At 38.0% G+C, this 17924-nt stretch overlaps 1 pseudogene across 1 annotated transcript; it reads right to left on the bottom strand.

Moving 5' to 3' along the window:
• Nucleotides 1-234: 234 nt before the first annotated feature.
• LOC309631786 (calaxin-like) lies at nucleotides 235-17854 on the bottom strand (annotated as a pseudogene). Its single transcript, XR_014249539.1, has 6 exons — nucleotides 16646-17854; nucleotides 8662-8817; nucleotides 7577-7679; nucleotides 4942-5090; nucleotides 2751-2855; nucleotides 235-524 (listed from the first exon to the last, which is right to left on the bottom strand). The product of XR_014249539.1 is annotated as a calaxin-like (transcript).
• Between the last annotated feature and the right edge of the window lie 70 nt (nucleotides 17855-17924).

The following is a 17924-nucleotide window of genomic DNA, read 5'->3' as shown; positions in this document are numbered from 1 at the left end:
TCTTTTAAAATTAGTTTATCATGGACAAAATACATGCCAGCCAATTATGTCCCTTAAAAAAACTAAAAGTTTTCCAGAAGTTCCAGCCAGTGACTTTCGTTACATCTTATTGGCTAGAACTGGGCCCGTGGCTGTTCCTCATAGAGGAGTCTAGAATGTTGAATGTTTGGGTTTCCAACTTCTGTGGTTGAGGAAGCAAGAGAAAAGAGGGTTGTGAATGGCTGATTCACAGTATTTGCCCCCAAATCTCAGGTTGTTGGTTAACTTAACAAATTAATTAATTAGTTTATCATTACTTAGCATAGATGTATTTTGATCCATACTTAATATTACAGAAGTCATTCTTATTACCTCTCACACTGCAGTCACTGTATGTAAATTAATTGAAGCAAATATAGAAACTTTACAATATAAATATAGGCAACCAGGATCTGTTTCTGAATTTAATAATTTTGAGTAATTCACATTCAAAAACTAGAAGTCAGGATGTGTTGGAATGCCAGGGCTTGAAAATCAAGACAATTCTATAAAGCAAAAAAGTTAAACTATTAGAACAAAGCTAAAATTAGAAGCTTATATGCTTTAGTTAACTTCAAAGAGTAATTTACTTCATCTATGGCAGAAACAAATCAGTATTTGTAAATGCTAGACTTTTACCACTACTTTTAGCACATCCACATTTTTTTTCCTGTCAGTGGATCACATAATTGGAAATCCAAGTATGTCCAGGCTGTTTCTTCTTTTTTTTTTTTTTTTTACTGATATAACAATAACCTGAGGAGGCCCATACCAAATGGTGTCTGTTTTTCTCCCTGTCCTTAAGGGCCTCTTGCCTAATGGATTGAATTTGAATATAAAGGTTAGGAAGTTCCATCTTCATTTATGACTTACTGATTCAAACTTGCTAGGAAGGCACTTAGTTGTGGATGGTATTAAAAGAAGCTGCAGGCAAGGTGTCTGTCTGGCTCTACTTCCTTGTGAGGTAATTAGATATATAGTTGACCCTTGAACAACGCGGGGTTAGGGTTGCTGACCCTCCACACAGTCAAAAATCCACATATAACTTTACAGTCTGCCCTCCATATCTGCTGTTTTGTATCCTCGGATTCAACCAACCATGGATTATGCAGTACTGTAGTATGTATTTATTGAAAAAGAAATACACATACAAGTGGACCCTCACAGTTCGAACCCATCTTGTTCAAGGGTCAACTATACTTTTTGCTGCACTCTCAGTTAAAAAAATATATTAGTCACCTCAGCATAGAGTTGGAAAAAGCAAGTTGCTCTCTGGATCAGGCTTCTCAGATATTAAGGTGCTGTGAATCTCCACCTTGTGGTCTTATTAAAATGCAGACTCTGATGGTGGTGGCAGAGGCTGGTGGGTGGCAGAAATTGGGAGTTGTTTAATGGGTATAGAGTTTCAGTTGTGCAAGACGAGAAGAGTTCTTGAGATTGGTTGCACAATAGCATGAATGTACTTAACACTACTGAACTGTACACATAAAATTGGTTAAGAAGGTAAATGTTATGATAGGTGTATTTTACCACAATACAGCAGAAATTAGCACAACATTGTAAATCAACTATACTTCAATTAAAAAAAAAATTTTCTCTGATAGCCCTAAAGGGAGGAGCTGCTAAGTGGGTTCTGTGTTCTTGAGTGGATTCCCGATCTGTGACTGTGTGAAGGCCAGCACTCCTTGTCCCTGCCAACATACACAAAATTTGACCATAATGAGAGAAAAAATAAACCTTTCTTGTGTCAAGCACTTAAAAAAAAAACAAACAAAACAACTCTGATTCAGCTGGTTTGAGGTGGGGTCCGAGATTCTGCATTTCTCACAAGTTCCTAGGTGATACCGTTGCGGCTGGTACACAGACTACACTTTGAGTAGTAAGGCTCTAGATAACTGGCTTACAGATGAACACTTGGGGAGCAGCTGAAGAACCCTTGGTGTTCCATCTGAACCTAAGCAGTTACTCCAATCTAGTCCATTATTCTAAACTCTTTCACCCATCAGGTTCCCAGACAAAATTAAAACATGAGAATAAACGACAACGGGACAAGTTAGACGAGCTGAGATAGCTAAGGATAGCTTAACAGTATGCAAATTCATTCACAAAATCACCATCTAAATTACTGCAGAGAATAAAAAGTTTCTTCCTATATCACATGTTTGCAAAGCACAGTTGGTCAAAGGAAGAATTAAGAAAGGAAATGTTAATGAGTGAAATTAATTATCAGGCTGACTCTTCTGGCTCAGAAAACCTTTGTCATATTCATACTCGAAAATCCTTCATGAGCACAAATAAAATACTATAAAGTACTATACGTGTCCAAAATTTTAAAAACTTAATTTATTCTCATTGTTTGACAACAAACAAGAGAAAAAGATGAAGTTTTCTCCAAGCAGTTTATGGTGGGTACTTGCTGAATCCACTCTGTATTTGCTGTTCTATCCCTTAAGCAAGCCAATATATCTCGGGGTTTTTTGGGGAAAATATTAACATACAGGAAATTAGGAATTGTGTATGGCTAAGGTGGTTACAAGCTCAAAAAAAGTCTTGAATATAATAAAATAGTCACTACTGTCTTGGGTCCCAAAAGTTAGGATGGGGCCGAGATCTTCATGGTTGCCCAAACTTCAGTAGTGTGTTGAAGTCCTACAGAGGTAAGTGTCTAGCAAGTGTTTCTTTTCTGATCCTTTGAAATTTTCCCTCAACCAATTTGGCTGCTGGCACTGTACCTTTGCTTCTGGTAAACATGGTCCAAACACTTAAAACAAAAGTTTATCTTCTTTCACTGCTTTTTCAAAGTCTGCAAAAGATACCTTGCCATTGCTGTCATAATCCTGGAGAGGAGATAATTTCTTGATAAATGATAGAGTTTTAAATTTTGCATGGAAAATAACTGTCTAGAATAAAAGATTTTACCAAGTCAAACTGTAAGTTCACACTTCTATAGGCACTACTTACACAAATCAAAAGGTACTAATTTATGGAGGCCACTTACTTTGTTCCTATTAGTCTAATAGGCATACCTGGTATGAACTGAATGTTTGTCTCTCCCCATCTCCCAAGTTCATGTCTTAAAGCTCTAACCCCTGCAATATGATGCTATTTGGAGGTGGGGGACTTCGGGAGGTAAATCAGATTTAGATGAGGTTATGAAGGTAGGGCCCCATCATGTTATTAGTGTCTTTGTGAGTAGAGAAAGAAAGACCAAAGCTCCCTCTCTCCCATGTGAGGACACATTGAGGAGGTGGCTGTCAGCAAGGCAGGAAGAGAGCCCTCAGTGAGGAAGTGAATCTGCTGGCACCTTAATCTTGGACATCCCAGTTTCTAGAATTGTGAGAAATAAATTCCAGTTGTTTAAGCCAGCCAGTCTATGATACTTTGTTACAGCAGCCCAAGCAGGCTAAGATACCCGAATTACCTTAGACATACAAAACCCTATCCCTAACGGACTTATACCCTAATTGGGGAAATAAGACAGAAAATTAGAGGAAGCCCATTATAATACTTCTGTGATAAAATAAGTGCCGAAGATTCTTAAGCTTAATTTTTAGCTTTGTTTCTCAAAGGATCTCTTACTTGAGATAAGGATATAATGTAAAAAGTATAAAAGTGAAGTTGCTTAATAAGGAGCAAGGCACTGAGAGAACAGTAATAATTCAAGACGGACTAGGGTCATGAGAAGAAGCTTGCAGATTCCTGTTAGGCCGTTAAGGATGTTTGGGATCTAGATAGGTGGAGAGGTGTCAGGAGGAAATGCAGACGAATGACCCAACGTGGATTATGACAGCAGGAATGCAAGTCAGGAAGAAGACAGACCAGCCTGGAAGGGAGTATTCATGACAGGGACTATGGAAAATTAAATCATGGAGGGAGCATGTGTGTAGATTATGAATACCTTTAACGGCTTAATCCAATTCGGATTTGATTTGACGGGTCCTGGTTTTTTCACTTCTGGGCATAACTAAATCAGGGTTGCTGAGAGTCTAGTTTAAAGAAAGGTTTGAATAATTTTCAGAAAAAGATTCACTCCATAACATTTTCTTTCAAAAAAGAAGGGGGTGGGTGTGGTAGTGGGAAGCATACTGTCTCTCAAGAAGTCTACCCTCAGCCCTAGCTGGGGCTCTTGACTATTTCTAATGGAAGAAGACACCCTGAAGTTAGCTGAATCTGAGACTCGGCAGACCTCATCATCTGTTACTTTCCTGAGCTCCAAAGTAATGGAGGTGAGCTGAGCCCGGGCCGCCTTAGAGTCATAAACCTTCACTGGTATCCAGTTTAGGGTCACAGTAAGAAAAAGAGAGAAATCACTATGTCCATAATAAAGAGGTATTATTAGTTTCATTGAAAGATGAATTCTGCGCCTCATTTTCTATCATGACCTTGTATAAACCTATCTGCACTTCAGTTTTCTCATCTGCAAAGTAGAGATAATGATTTCTACTTCATAGGGTTGTTTTGAGGATAAAATGAGTTCATATATTAAAGTTCTGTGATAGGCTTGGCATATAGTAAGCAATTTATAAGGGACAACTATTTTTATTGTTGTTATTACTTTATAATGAGTGTTTAGATGGATTAGAGAGCAAAAGTCATGAAGACAGACTACATTTGTACCCAATTTTAAAAGAACTGAATCTGTCACCCCACTTCCCAAATAATGAGGTTTTACTGATAGTAAAATATTTTAAAATAATAAAATTAACATTCATTTAATCACCCAGGCAGGCATTCCATAAATATTTTTTAAGTAGCCACTATCAGCCAGGCACTGTTCTAGGCAATGGATAGAGCAGAGAACAAACTCCTGCCCTCATAATGGTTACGTTCATTACATAGGGAAATAAATCATTTCTTCATCTTTAGCTTTATCTAACATCCATTTGATTAGATATAATGAATTACAGTTTTTTTTATTCTTACCATTTTCTTCAGTGTTATATCCACCAACTCGTTTATTCCTTCATCAGTCTCTTCTTCAGGTGACTGTTGGTGTAGACTGTTCAACATGTCCAACATTTTCCCTCGAGAAATGTAACCATCACCATTGAAATAATAAACTTCAAAACAGACTTTTTAAAGCATATGAAATTTAAAGACTTGGATAAGAACAGTTAAAATGTCATTAGTTTTCTCCTTAGTTATTTCAATATGTAATTAAAGAAGGATAAAAACAATTTATACAACCTACATTCTACATAGTAGAGGAATTTTATAAATCTTTCCACAAGATTAAATATCTCTGGGGATATGAAAAGAAAGACTTTACACATACATATATAGTGTATATATATATATATATATATATACACATATACATATGTGTGTGTATCTTAATGTTATAATTTCCTTCTTACATAGAGTGCAAAAACTAGTGTGTACACTTCACTATATCATTGACAAAGAACATTTTTCAATATATTTGGGTAGTCAGTCTGTCATCTCCTTGGGGCCTACCCATCTGCACTATCCAAAATGATCCATCTCTCCCTAGAGAGTGATTTCCACAACTTCCATTGCAGTGTGTAAGCACTACTACAGTTCATTCATTCATCACACAAATGACCTTACTCAGGTCCTGGGAATATAACAGTGAAGGAGTTCTTGCGGAGTTTGTAATCTAGTTAAATGTTTTAGGACAGGAAGGAAGGAAGGGAGGGAGGGAAAGAGAGAGAGGGAGAGAGAGCGGGAGAAAGATAGGAAGGGACGAAGGGTGGGGGGAGAAAAAGAACCAGGTATAAAATTCCGAAGTATCAGATTAATTCTGTCTTTTGTTGCATTTCTCCAATATATAGCATATATGAGTTTGTGACACAACCCTACTAGAAGTAGTATTTTCCCCAAATTAACATATCTTGAAATGTACATGAAACATTTTTAGGAAGTGGGATTAGAGGAGGAAAAAATTCTTGATAGTGTGATGCTATTCAATCATGTCTAGCTGCATTGTGTCACGACCACTTTCACAAGAATTTACAACCACGAAACTTAACTTTTCATTTCTCAGTGAGACTTTTGTATAAGAACACTGCAACTATAAGAAACTTAAGTGACAACTATATATACGTGTTATCCCGTGAAAAATTAGATTGGAGAAAAGTGGGGGAAAAAAAGTACATAATGTTGTAAGGAAAAAAAAAGAATTACATAATGTTGTATGCCAATTATACTTCAATTTAAAAAAGCAAAAAAGAAAAAAGAAAAAAAGGGAAACTCCCCCACAAAACAGAGAAACAAAAAAGTCATAAATGTCAAGCAAAGTTGGTGAGTTTTTAAAATGTTGCTATCATTTTTGAAACGTGTGTTTAATTTAGAGATCTTCTTTTGAACATCCCAAATCCAAATTCAAGTGGAAGAACAAGAAGAGATAAAAATTTGCTTATATACTCAGAACTCTGCAGTCTTTTCTTAAGTAATTTGACACTTCAAGCAATTTGCTCCCTTCAAAACTGCTACTTAAAATTGTTCCTATTCTCTTTCCAGGGTTTCACACCCCAAATCCTGGCACAGGAGGTGTAAAACACAGAAAATATTCATCACATCAATGGTAAGGGTGAGGTGAGGCCAGAGCTGTTCCTACAAAATTGTGAACTGGGAGCTCTTTGTCTTTGGAATCCCTGGTCCTTTTCTGTAGGAAACTCCCTTTATAACCCTCCTTCCTTTGGGCTTTCACTGTCTCAGCCTTCTTCCCTCTCTTTATTCATCTACACTTACTCTACACTAGAGTATTGATGTCTGAGGGTTGTGTGTTTTATCTTGTTTTGTGTCAATCCCTCACATTTTCTCTGATGGAATGACAAGGAATAGCCATATGCTGCCCGATATTCAAAGCCATTTCCTGCTGAGCCCAGAGGCAGCCCCAGAAACCTCAGCCTTGCCAGCTGATCAGAGTTGGCACATGTCCTGAACTTCAGTTGCTGTCCTTTGCCTGGGCCTTAAGCCGAAGAGCCGTCCTGGTGACACTGGGGTATTACAGAACTAGTGAAGGAAGTGTTTGGAGACTCCGGATCTAGGGACTCTCCTATAAAATAGGCCACCCATTTCATCTGTTTTTTGTTTTTGTTTTTTTAACTCTCATGAATTATTTTTGCAAGGGCGATACAGAGAACAATGAATTTATATTTTAAAAAAATATTTAGGAACTTCCCTGGTGGCGCAGTGGTTGAGGGTCCGCCTGCCAATGCAGGGGACACGGGTTCGAGCCCTGGTCCGGGAGGATCCCACATGCCGCGGAGCAACTAGGCCCGTGAGCCACAACTACTGAGCCTGCGCTCTAGAGCCCACCAGCCACAACTACTGAGCCCGTGTGTCACAACTGAAGCCCACGTGCCTAGAGCCCGTGCCCCGCAACAAAGAGAGACCACCGCAATGAGAAACCCGCGTACAACAGTGAAGAGTGGCCCGCGCTCGCCACAACTAGAGAAAGCCCGCGAGCAGCAACGAAGACCCAAAGCAGCCAAAAATAAATAAATAAATAAATATATATATATTTAAGGATTAACTAAATACAAATTTGACAATATATATTACTAAGTTAATAATAACATAGAAATCTTACACTTCAGCTTTTCTTCAAAAGTCCCTCGAAGAAACACTGATAATCCTTTAACACACTTTCACATTTATGTAGTTATCATTGTCTTTGTCAAATGCAAAAAATACTGAAGGAAAAAGAACATGTAAGTGTATTGTAATTTATAGCTATTTTATAATTCAAGAGTATTATGAAGAGATTAAAAAAATCTTTCCTCCCAAATTGAGGGGGAAAAAAGTTTTTGACACAATCTTTCTTGAAAGAGTCAAAATTACTGGAAATGTATTTCCAACAGATTTTTCTAGAAAGAAGCCATTCTCCTCCATGGTCAATTATGAGCTTCACTTGTGATGTTTTGTACAGTTACTATCAGCAAAAAAAGACCAACAGTAGAGATAATCAATGTGATAATTTTTATTCTAAAAAGAGTGGCAAAATCCTGTTCTAAAGAATTTGTATAATACCTAAATTACCAAAATAACACATTATTTTTAAAATTACTAGTGAAATCTTAGAATTATCCTATAAAATATTATTGACTCTTTTGGGGGTGATGGATATATTAATTATTTTCATTATGGTTATGGTTTCAATGGTGTATACATACATCAAGACATATCAAATTGAACACTAAAAATCTGTTAGTGAGACTGACTGGATCACATTAAATTTCCTATTCTGAAAATAAAATTGTTTCTTTGATTTTTTTCAATATAATGAGTAATTTTCATTTTTTTTTGTGCTGAAGTAGTAAATAATTCACATGTCTACACAGCATATGACTCCAAAGACAATTGAAACCACAAGCTTATCTTTTTAAAAAAACCAATACTGCTAGCTTATTTAGGTCATTACTGGTTCTTTCTCAAAGTGGTATAGCTATGAAATATGAAATTCTGAGTGAGTTTATATTAAAAACCATCCTCACAATCAAATCAAATTTACTGTTTTAAATTGGTAGCAGTACCAGAATTGTCTTTCTAATTTTGGTATTAAAAAAATGCAAAGTCTTTGGTGAAAACTTGCCGTGTATTAACATATATATATAAATAAATATATACATATTTGCCATCTCAGCTTGGCCCATTTCAGTCTCCATGACTTCTTACCCCTATTCATTAGCATATCATCAGTCATTCCAAATATGCTGTGCAGGATGGCTCGAAATGTGTTATGATCTAGTCCAGTGTTATCAAGTCTTATAACAGCTCTTTCCACCAAGCTGTGAAAAATTCTTATGAGACACTCTACTTCACTTTTTTTTACTGTAAAATGAAAATACAAATAAATACAACTTAGATTTAACCATTGAGTACTCCAACCCAATTAAATATATTTTACTAAGCAGCTATTTTGTTCCTATGATTCTAGATGCTCTAGTGATTTAAAAAAGTGTGACAGGGACTTCCTTGGTGGCTCAGTGGTTAAGAATCCGCCCGCCAATACAGGGGACACGGGTTCGATCCCTGCTCTGGAAAGATCCCACATGCTGCAGAGCAACTAAGCCGTGCGCCACAACTACTGAGCCTGTGTGCCACAACTACTGAAGCCCGCGCACCTAGAGCTCGTGCTCCGCAACGAGAAGCCACTGCAATGAGAAGCCCGCACACTGCAACGGAGTAGCCCCTGCTCACCACAGCTAGAGAAAGCCCACGCAGCAATGAAGACCCAATGCAGCCAAAAAAAAGTATGACATGGACTTGCTACTTAAGAGCTCACACAATCAAGATAGGCTTTACTCAGAACCCTCATAAGACAGTATATAAATAAATTATGTGGTATAACACTCACCACTATAGACATATAAAGAGGAATCAGTATGGGAAAGAAGAGTTGTGCTTTTTTCATGGGAGTAGACTTCGAAATGGGCCTTGAAGAATGCATAGTATTTATACAGGAAGGAATGTATTGAAGGTGGTAAAGAAGTGGAGACTTCCAGGAAGAGGAGTAACATGAGTAAAGGAAAGAGGAAGAATTGGGGTTGAGGTAGAACATGTTTTATTGGGAGCACAGCAAGTTGGGAAGAAGTGAAAAGCAAGATTGAAGAGGACAGGTTGATGGTAGAGGGCCTTGAATACCTCGTCAGAAGATTAACATTTATTTTACTGGAGCAGGGTTTCTCATGGTGTCATCTTTGGACCCTCTGCGTGAAAATCATCCCCCCTCATGGCTTGTTAAATACTTGTTAATTATGCAGATTATCAGGCCTTGCCCCAGACCTTCTAAATCAGAATTGCTAACAGTGGGCCTAGGGGTTAGCTTTGAAACAAGAACTCAGTTGATTCTTCTATGCTCTAAGGGTTGGGAAGTGGTTTAAGAAACACATCTGGTGAAGTTGTACTGAAGGGGAAAACTGGAAGCACAGAAGCCAGGCTTGGAGTGATAGGGCTTTGGCTAGGGAGGTGGAAATGAAGCCAGAAAGCAGGTAGGGAGCCTGAGATGCTGCTTAAGCAGCACACAGTGATTCTAACGCAGTCAGGACGGAAAACGAAGGGATTAGGCTTTGTGGCTCGGCTAGACTTAAGTATCTGGGTTCCACTTCCATTTCTTGTCCTATATAGCTGACTTAGGACAATTCAGCTTGTTTGTGCCTCAAGTCCTCACCTATAAAATTTGGGTACTATCCTAGATGATCTCTGAGATTCCTTCAGGTTCTAAAAGTCTGATTCTATGAATTAAAGATTATTTGAGAGAACTAAAAGAGTTAGGAGGGAAAGCTGGTTACTATTACTATTTTTTCTCTTCCTTTTCCTCCCTCCCTCTTTTTTTTTGGCGGGGGGGAGGTGGGGGCAAAGACATAGTTTTAGATTTTTTCTTTGAGATGATTTCAAGTTACCCAACCGAAACCAATGAGAACCCCTAGCAAATATGCAGTTTACATTAGGGTTTCTAATGTGGTCAGAGAATGACTTGGCTCTTAGAGTAATGGTTGATAAATCTATAGAATAAGCGATTACAAAGGTACCTAGTAATATTATTTTATGAACTGAATTAGATTCTCAGGCTTCACACATAGCTCCAAATTTGACATAAAGGTCATTTTTATCCATCGAATAAGCGTTTATTAAGGGCCTGCCATGAACCGGGCAATGAATACACCATGGTTCCTGCCCTCAAAGTTATTACACTTTGGTCAAGAGATAAAGTACAATAAAGTATCACAAACACTATGCTTGATGGTGTTTGGTAGTGACCCAAAGAAAGGCATCATCAACGGGGGGGAGGCAATAAGAGATTAAGAAGGGGCTCCAGGAAGAAGTGTCACTTGAGCTAAAGCCCTCAAAGGAGTAAGCATTTGCTAGAGGAGGCAGCTTGAAGGCAGGGAGGCATGTTCGGAGAGCCACAAAGTTTGGTGTGGCCAGGTGGCAGAACTGTTTGACTTTACGAGGGGCTTACTGAAAAATTTTGGTTGGCAAGTTAACAGGATCAGATTTGCATTTAACGAAGATCACTTTGGCAGTAGATTCTTGAAACTACCTTACGAATGGTGAATCCAGATGGGACAGGTTGTATTTTCCCAAAGACGATTTTAACAATCTATCCCATCTCATATGCTCTTCTTACAATAGACTTTTGATACCCCTCTTTTAGAAAGATGGGGTTTGTGTCTCCTCCACTTGAAACCAGGAGGATTTTTGACCATTTTAACCAAGAGTATGGTGGAAATAAAGCAATGTGATTTTTCAAGACTTGGTCATAGAAGGGGGTGCTCTGAGGACAAAAACTTGGAAAGTGTTTTTTTTTCTTTTATGGAATATGAAGAAAAAAGAACCTTAGGCGTGGACACACTGTATGGAGTGCATAGTATATTAATGCTTTCCTGAAACTAGTCCTGTTCAACTCTGATGGAGAATCAACATCTGAGTGCAACAGCATTGTGAAAATGGATCCCCGAAGAAAGCAAGGTTTCAGCGTCAGCAGCTGCTCTGAGTCAAATACTGACAAGTCATCGAACAAAACAATCAAGGATTTTAGACACAATCTGCAGAAGCTAGTAAATTTTTCTGAGTTTTATCCATACAGCTCACATTTCATTATATCTAAAGACCTTACACATGTGGTCAAGGAACCACTGTAAATGATACTTGAGAAATTGTGGGTAATGAGAATGGAGTTGATATGTTAGAGATTGGCCCATGTTATTTATTAAACTTTTTAGTTTGGAATAATTTTAATTTATATAAGAGATGCAGTAGTAGGGTTCTTCGCTGTTTCTCCCTGTTAACATCTTATGTTAACACCATAACCATGGTGCATTTGTCAAAACTAAAACACTAACGTTGGCACATTATTATTAACTAAATTACAGATTTTACCAGTTTTTCCACTCTTTTTTTTGTTCTAGGATCCTATCCAGGATCCATTTGGTTGTCATGTCTCCACCAACCTGTGAATTTTCAGTCTTAATCCTTTTTATGACCTTGACACTTCTTATTTTGCGTAAGTTCCTCAATTTAGGTTTGCCTAACGTTTTCCTCATGATTAGACTGTGTTTTGGGGAAGAATACTACAAGTGCTGTTCTTGTCCTGTATCAGGAGATACACAGTATTATCAATAACATGACCTATCACTGCTGATAACCTCGATCACTCGGTTAAGTGAGTCTACAGGTTTCTCCACTGAATCTATTGATACTACTTTCCCTTTCCATAATCTATTCTTTAGAAGCCAGTCTCTCAAGGTAAAGGGAATTAAGCTCCACTTCTTAGGAAAGGAGTATTTATACTATTAATTTATTCTAAGGAAGATTTGTCTCTTTTTCCATTTATTTATTCAATTCTTTCAGTATGTAGTCACATGTATTTATTTTAGACCAATACTGTGCTACTAATTTTGCTGCCCAAATTGTTTCAGCTTTGGCCATCGGGAGTTTTCAAGTTGACTCCTGTCTCTTTCACATACGTTCATCCTTTTGCTTTTGCAACACTGCCTTGCTTTCTGGCACTACTTGCCAGGCTCATCTTGTATTATCCCTGTGTGAGAAAACAGGAAACAAAAATAGGTCTCTGCCCTTGGTTCCTGGCACAGAGCTCCTAAATCCCTTAGCCATTTCCTTGTTGATAGCAATGTCTTTTGTTCTAATGAGGTGACTGTTGGTTGTTCCTGGACAGGAGCTGGTCACCAGAAAAACCAAGCTATGTTCAAAAGCTTGGAACTTTTAGTCCTGCCCACACCCCTTCTCCAGAGGGGGGCTGGAAATTGAGTTAATGATCTATCATGCCTATGTGATAAAGCCTCCATAAAAATCCCCAAAGAATGGGGTTCGGGGAGCTTCTGGGTTGGTGACCACACAAAGGTGCCTGGAGAGAGCCTGGAAACTACACCCCTTACCACATACCTTGCCCTATGCATCTCTTCCATCTGGCCATTCCCAATTATATACTTTTATAATAAATTGGTAATCTAGAGAGTAAACTGCTTTCCTGAGTTCCGTGAGCTGCTCCAGCAAACTAACTGAACACAAGGAGGGGGTCGTGGGAACCTCTGATTGATAGCCAGTTGGTCAGAAGCACAGGTAATAACCTGGACTTGTGATTGGCATCTGGTGAGGAGCAGTCTTGTAGGACTGAACTCTTAACCTGTAGAATCTGACGCTCTCCAGGTAGTGTCAGAATTGAGTTAAATTGTAGGGACACCCAGCTAATGTCACAGAGAACTGTTTGCTGGGAGAAACCTCCACACAGTTGGAGAACTGAGTACGGTAGTAGTGTTAAAGAAAAGCAGGAGTAGTGTAGGTTTTTCCTTTATGCTCTGTTTAGCTATTTTTTCAAGGAAATCTGGTTCTTTTATTAGAGTTTGGTATTTAGAAACCAAGGTCTAGTCACTGGGTATGCTAATCACTATTGGGGTGCTAATATTTCTAAGCCTGTTTAGCAGACATAGCTAGGAAATATGTATGTACACTAACCTATGTATGCACACATCGTGGCCCATGTGATGTCTCACAAATACAGAAAAAGCCAAATACTGGACTAGTGGGACCTTAGGTGGTCCTGGGCTGAGTCCTAAAAGAGATGATCAGTTGTATTAAAAACTCATGAGCGCTCAGAAAAGACGGGCTCATGAATTCACAAGGTCAAATCATACATTTAACTATTTCCTCCACTTGATAAGAACGGATCAGAGAAATGCAGTTCACAAAATACTTGGGATTTTAGCAAAATCTCTTATTCTTATGTTAATATCTATTCAGTAACCAGTAGTGCCTAGTACAGTGGAAGGCTCTCGATACATGTTTGCTAAATAAATGATAAGCAATCACTTGTAAACTGGAGAAGTTAAGGAATACGCTGGATGAGAGTCAAGCTCCAGAGTAACCTTGAGATGCCAAAATGATCAGTTGAATCAAACCACATGAAATTACTAGGAATAATTTTAAAATTCTTCACTTATCTTTAAAAAAGTTCATTAACGTACGTAAGTATAAAAATGACAATCTGTGTGAAAAAGACTGGGTCAATTCCCAACTCACCATCAATCAAACTGGGACTGACATTTGGCTGACAGAGCTGAAGTTTCAAGTGGAAAAGACAATTCTGATCAGGTCCCTCAAACTTCAGTGTCTAAGAACACACAGAGCTAACAATCTGGACGCCTGGCCCCACCTCCAGAGATTTTTTTTTTTTAACTATACGAAGGGTGGTACTCCGGGATCTACATCTTCAATATAAACCTTCAGGTGATTCTGATGGTGGAAATACTCCTACCATACTACAAATAAGAGGTACATGGCATGGCCAGTGTCAACTACAGAATTTGTGGGCCCAATGCAAAATGAAAATGCAGGCCCCTTATTAAAAAAATTAAGTCAGTGTTAGCAGAGCACTAAACTAAGCATGGGGCCCTATGAGAACACACAGGTTACACACACCATGAAGCCATGTACTATACCCTGAGGTTCAGTATCTGCCTCTCCCACCAGATTAGGGCTATTATTTGGAAAAGGAAATAGATTTATTTGCATGACTCCAGAGCAGCAATGTCTAATAGAACTTTCTGAGGTGATGGAAATATTCTGTATCTGTGCTGTCCAATTTGGTAGCCACAACCCACATGTGGCTGCTAAGCCCTGAAAAATGGCTTGTGTGACCAAAACTGGATTTTAAGTTCTACCTAATTTTAATTTACATTTAAATAGTCAAATGTAGCTACTGGACTGAGGATAAACCGGCTGAGGATCTGAGAGGAGAGTATGCAATGGTAGTGGCTTGGACTGAAAGAGGCCATGTGGCACATGAGGGACTAACAAGAAGCTCTAAAGCAAAGCCCAGGAAAAATCACTTCAACTTTCTGCCACATAGAGCAATTATTAGAACTTTGTACACCAAGAGAAATAAAGACAGTCTCTTCTTGAGAAGGTCAAGGCAGCACTAGCTTTTTAGTCCTTCCCTCTCCTACCCATTAATAACCAAATTCTAGTCATGAGAGGACCAGTGTCTATCCTGGTCTCAACTGGAAGGACTCAAGAACTAAACTGATTTGAACAAATTTTAATTGTCCCCTTACTATGTGAAAGCACTGTACAGAAAGACCATGAGGGACTATAATGCTGATCAGTAGGATTAATTTGAAAAATAAAGACTGAGTGCAGACTCTGCATCAGACTAGCTTGGCCTCAACGAGAAAAGTCCACTAACTGTTAACTTTAGACAAACAATCTAAGATGAGGTTTCCTCACCTGAAAACATGGATAACATCCCCTACCTCACTGGGTTTGTTCTGAGAATAAAGATGATGAACATAAACCATTTTGCACTGTCTTGCCAATGAAGAGCTCAATAAACATCAGCTGTTAGAAATCTAGTCATCTGGCTATACTGGTGAATAGCTATGTTTCGGTATTTAGCGCCTGAACTTTCAACAATAACTTAAGAATCAGTAAGTGTCAAAAACTTTGGAAAAAGAAAGGAATGCAACTTATTCCTTTTTTCAAACAGCTATAAGTTATCTTCTTTGTAGAAGACTATAAGGGATATGGGTCTGATCAAGTATTACATACTTATATCTACAGACTATTTCAGAAACTGCTTTCAAATAACAAATAACGGTATTAAACACACATATGGGTAGCAGACACTGCTAAAAATAATTTCATTAGGATGGGGAGAGGAGTCAGATTTTTAAAGCATGCAAAATTTCCTTTTGAATGTTATAAAACTCAGGCTGTTAAGAAAGTAGCACATGACAGCAGGCATTTCTTACTATATTCAATATTGTCTAAATCTGCTGGATGGATTTTAAAGGGTAGTATAACAGCAGGATGGGAAAACAGGACCCAGAAGTGCTTGAGGAGCTTAGATCATTTAAAATCCAACTGAGAAAAGAAAAAACTGAATTATGTCCACAATGAGATTCTCAGACAAGGTGGTGACTACCCTGCCAAGGTCACACAATGGAAAATGGAAGCACCCAATAACGAGGCTGTAAAGCCGGCTGAAATAAAAGTAATTTCCTTAAAGTATAAAAACAAATTCTTAGAATTATCAGTCAGGATTGCTTGTGGCCATGCTTGAGAAACAAAAATTCACAAGATTACTTTTTAAGGTCGGGCAGGGCAAGGAATCCTAAAAAAATCTGTTAAATTAGCTTAGTTTTAATAAACACTTGGCATGTGCAAAAGCACCATGATATTTCTTCAACATTTAAAGTATCTTACATATCTCTATCAGGACTGTGAAGTACAGCAATCATCTGCCTCTATGGCTTTTGTGCCAGAGAACTCAGGGAAGTTGTCAAAGTACACCTTTATACTTTGAAATCTCTGGTTAAATTTCAGACCATTAATAAAATCAGTACTTGGTTGGCTGATAATCCTTTAGCATTTATGATGTCATGTAAATTCTCAAGCTAGTCTTCCCACGTATGCAATGTATTTTAGGACACCTGATGATTAAAACATTTTCAGTGTAAGTGCAGGGATAATCATTTACTTGCTATTCTTTTTAAATGGCCAAAATATTAGATAGAAAATAGAGCAACCCTACTTCTGGGGTTACAAAGCACTCGTTAATATCCAACTAGTATGTCTACCAACGTTTCTGTTTGATTGAATGATGTGTTCAGGCAGTGTTGGATATCTGGTCAGTACTTACAGCTCTTGACAGTATTACTGATGGGATTCCACCAGTTTCTTCAGAATCTTCTGGTCCATGTCAAGTGTGGCTTCAACACAATGCAGACGTCTCAGATAGACTAGTTCCAAGCCTGGGCGTCCTGGGTTGCCACTGACTCCACAGTGCACCACTCCATACCCAGCACAGAACGTGACCATGGCAACATTCCAGCAACCAAACACTGAAGGTTCTCAAGTAATTGGAAAAATATGCAACAATGATTGTTACCACTCAGTGTAACAGCAGTGATTTCATTAATGATGTGATCTGAAATATTACAGCAATTCCAACATTTATCTCTTCTTTGGGGTTACACACCACTTAAAGTGGTATTTTATATTATTGCCACTTATATTTCTTGAGCACAAATTCTAGAGTTGAAAATGTTTACGGATGAACACATAATAACTAAGTAAAGACTATAAAGACCTGATTCTTTAAGTGGAAATAAAATAACTTCCCAGGCTACAAAGAGCTCCTTCAAAGGTTATAATAATCTCCTTTGAAAACTCTAACCAAGCACGTTCTCATAATAAGCAAACAGAGGCCTCAATCTGGGAGCTTCTAGAGAAACGTAAAACCCCTCACTTTTACCCCTCCAACGTATCTGACTGACTGGTTAGGAAAACATGGTATGATTATGCCAAAGCTGGCCAAGATGGCAACTGTTCTCATATCCATTGTCAAATCCTGGTATAAAGAACAAACATCTTCTTGTGTACGTCTGTTGGCCTTCACTGTGGCAAGGCAAAAAAAAAAGTACTAAAATGATTTTTAGAATTTAGGACACTGTATTCTTACTAAATTTTAAATAACACATAAGAACAAATTTTAAAATAAGGCAAATACAACTGGGAAAAAACAAAACAAAGTTTCCCCAAACGTTTAAGGAAATACCAAACGTTCATAGATTTTAAGTTGAAAACTGACAAGTTTTAGTAACTGTTCTTAGTGGCTAGTCTATTGTTCTCTGTAAAATTAAAGAAAATTAGGAAATAGGCTTTTAACACATCTTGACTGGAGGAATACGAATCTATACTCTGGATAAAATAAATTCAAGACACTCTTAGGGTATTTAAAATACCTAAATATACTAAGGGCAACCCAAGGAATCCAAAACAACCAGAAAAAGGTAGCAGCAGGTATAAATACAATTTTTCTACTCAGACATTCATCAATTTTGTTGCAGTTACCCTGGCATCATTATCCAAATAACATGCTTTGTGTTTATAAAATTAGTATATAATTATTCAAGTAA

This window comes from Balaenoptera borealis, assembly GCF_965194805.1.
Source record: "Balaenoptera borealis genome assembly, chromosome: 7".
Lineage (NCBI taxonomy): Eukaryota > Metazoa > Chordata > Mammalia > Artiodactyla > Balaenopteridae > Balaenoptera > Balaenoptera borealis.
This window is presented reverse-complemented; position numbering and strand designations above follow the sequence as displayed.